Below are 3379 nucleotides of genomic sequence, written 5' to 3' on the forward strand. Positions count from 1 at the left end.
TTCCTACTTAAAATGTAACATTTTAGGTTTATGTTGTAATGTAGCATTTTGGGCGTTTCATGACAGGCATGGAGTCCGGCAACTGCGCACGGCGTGGTTCGATGGGCCAGCATACATCACACAATGCCCAATAATGCCCGGTCGCAGCTTCCTTTATAACTTCACAGTAACGGGCCAACGCGGCACTCTGTGGTGGCATGCTCACATCTCTTGGATGCGTGCCACCGTCCATGGTGCATTCATCATCCGCCCTAAGGTCCACCATAGCTACCCATTTCCCCCACCCACTGAGGAAATCCCTCTCGTCCTTGGTATGGTTTGCATGACCCACATTAACTGATCCATGATTTGGTAAATTTCATGCATTCATTGTGAGAGTGAAGCAGTCAATTTGCACATTGTTGGTGAGTGGTGGAATTCGGACACACAGGCAGTAATCGTACAAGCTCTGCAGTCTGGTGCGGGCCCTAATGTCTCCGATGCCTACACTATCAATGGACAACCAGGAGTCTTGTACAATTGCTCTAAGAGAGGTGACAATATATCCAAGTTGATGCTCCATCATGGCATTAAAGATGATTGATTGTGGTGACTTGTCTGTACCGCCGTTGTTGATGTGTATTCATGGATCAATGTAGATATGTTCAAGCTCAAAGTGGCACAGAACCAGACGTACCTTCTCCGAATCGTCGATGCAGGGCTAAATGATGATCTATTCCTCAGCATTGCCAAGTGGTTGAGATCGATGCGACCTACACGAAGCCATACAAGACGGACACTATCCTCATTACACGAGGACAGACAATCAATGCCTTGCTCACCACTGACAAAGCCATAAGAAAGTATGTCCTGGCAGTGCGGGCGTACAATTCAGCACCCAGCGTGCCATTCGATAACTCCACCGGCATAGCCATGATAGAGTATGAGGGAGGATCTAACTCATTGAAGGCCATCATGCCCACACTTCCTGCTTATAATGACACCGCCCTAGCCAATAACTTCAGTGCCAGCCTGAGAAGCCTGAACTCTAAACAATTCCCGGCACTTGTTCCTTCCACAGTTGATCGTCACCTGCTCTTCACGGTGGGGCTCGCAAGAAAGGCATGCCACCGAGGCAAGAAATGCCAAGGGCCATCCGGAGGCAGGTTTGCGGCAGCAGTAAACAACATATCATTCAGCTTGCCCCCAGCACTGCCCTGCTCCAATCTTTCTTCTGCTCCTCGAAGCTGTCGCATGTAGCTGGTGGTGAAAATGCAAGCAAAGTAGTGTTTCCAACAACATTTCCGGACGAGCCGACGAGGCGCTTCAACTTCACGGGCACTGTACAACCCAAAAACATTGCGCCACAAGAGGGGACGCGACTGTCGAGGATTCCATTCAATGCCAGCGTGCAGCTAGTATTGCAAGGGACGAGTATCCTTGGAACAGAGAGCCACCCAATTCACCTGCATGGCTACAACTTCTTTGTAGTGGGCCGAACTTCTTTGTATGGCTACAACTTCTTTGCATGGCTACAACTTCTTTGTAGGGGGTGGGTGGCACTCCGCTTTCGAGCAGACAATCCAGGTTTTTTTGCACACAGAAACATTGTGCCCCACCTCTAGGAATCATGACGAATTGCACCAAATTCAGCCAGCAGTAGTATATACATGAGTAAATCATTCATTAGTTTGAAATGGAAAAGGTTTGAAACGGAAAAAGATAAGGTATATCAGTGGCCGAAGAAGGTAAGCCACGTGTAGGCCATGATTTTCTTTCTGTCTCACTGCAAAATAGACTCTCTCTCTCTCTCTCTCTCTCTCTCTCTCTCTCGCCATGGAGGTGAAAGGGTGAGGGCCGAGAAGGAAGATCTAAGAAAATGACGCAAGGTTTGCGAGCGATGCTGTGGGTAGCGGGTACGTGAGCAGCCGTGATGCGCAGAGCATACACAGAGGGCAGGGTTGAGAGTCCCTTTGTCATCACTGTTGCAATTGTTTAGCTTTAGGCCGAGGGAATATCCTCACATATAAGTTGGTTTTATGCAAGTTGCTCTTCAATAGCTCCCAGGATTAAATGGGATAATAAGAAATTGCCCCAATAGTGGAGCAGCATAATATCCACATAAGCACACACATCCTGTATCAATCAACTTCAAGAATTTCTGCTCCAAATATGCTATTCCAGGATCTAGCAGAAAGAAACCACAATATATACTCAAAAATACCCATCCATAATGAACCTGCCTTTGAAGATCTGTCAAATCTCTGGATCAAATACCATTAAGATCACATAGCATTGTTGGCCTCTGCAATATACGAGAGCTTCTCCTGAAGCATAGTACAGCAGCCACATCTCACAAACTTTTGATAACTTAAGGTCGTTACCAACAAGGATTAAAGAATTTTGACTCCCTTTTACTGGTAGCCAGGACATCATTGACATAAGAATTACTAAGAATAGTATCCAAATCCAACCACATTTCGCACATTGCCCAAGAAAACGAAAAATCCTGTGCACTTTATGTTGCATGAGGGATGATTTAGCAGCGTCACCCCCTCTAGCTTCATAGCCATCACGAAAAACCTTAGGACCTACTGGACTTGTATCATCAAAGAGATTTTTACCTGGTTTTTGAGGTTGATAATGAATAATAGCTTTATCGTGAATATCTTCATCCATAACATCCTTGGGAAAATCACCCTTGGAAGTCTCAACATTCAACAAAGCTTTAGGAGTTGGCTCCTCTTGCAGCCCGTATATAAGCATAGATATAAAGTCCATGTCAATATCCTGTTCATAATCAGCATAATCTAAGCAATCTTCATACTCATCTATATAATTCTCTACTTTCTCATCTGCATCTATGTTACTTAGCAATATATCAGAGCACTGCAAAGGCTCGTCTGGTGCCCCCTCTGAAGAGGTACACACATCAGAAAGCTCTTCTATACTATCATAACCATCTCCTTCAGATCTCGACAAGAAATGATCGATTATGGCATCTTCTTCCATGATAATAGCATCTGCAAACATATGGTTAGTAGCAATCATAGGTTCATTGACATCCGCAGGCTCATCCTGTGTTGGGTCCACAATCTTGGTCACTTCATCAGCTACTGTGTATATAATAGCTTTGTTTATGCACTCATCTACAACAAACATGTTGTCTTGCTCGGCTATAGTGCAAATAGTTTCAGCAACATCCTGTAGAGGCTCATCTGCTTGATGAACTCCTTCAGAATAACCCATGTCAAGGTCAACAGCTTGCGAACCACTTGCTGCATAGTCTATGTCTTCACTGGAACCATGATTAGAGGTAGCGTCCATGCAAGCAATCTTTGAAAAAAATTCATATAAATCTGTTCCAGCATTAAATTCATTGTTTACCTTTTCTTCGTTG

At 44.7% G+C, this 3379-nt stretch overlaps 1 pseudogene; it reads left to right on the plus strand.

Moving 5' to 3' along the window:
* Window positions 1-347: 347 nt before the first annotated feature.
* On the plus strand, window positions 348-1651 carry LOC147444865 (laccase-4 pseudogene; annotated as a pseudogene).
* Window positions 1652-3379: the final 1728 nt, after the last annotated feature.

The sequence above is a fragment of the Adiantum capillus-veneris genome, chromosome 13, assembly GCF_014529385.1.
Source record: "Adiantum capillus-veneris isolate H3 chromosome 13, ASM1452938v2, whole genome shotgun sequence".
NCBI classification, from domain to species: Eukaryota; Viridiplantae; Streptophyta; class Polypodiopsida; order Polypodiales; family Pteridaceae; genus Adiantum; species Adiantum capillus-veneris.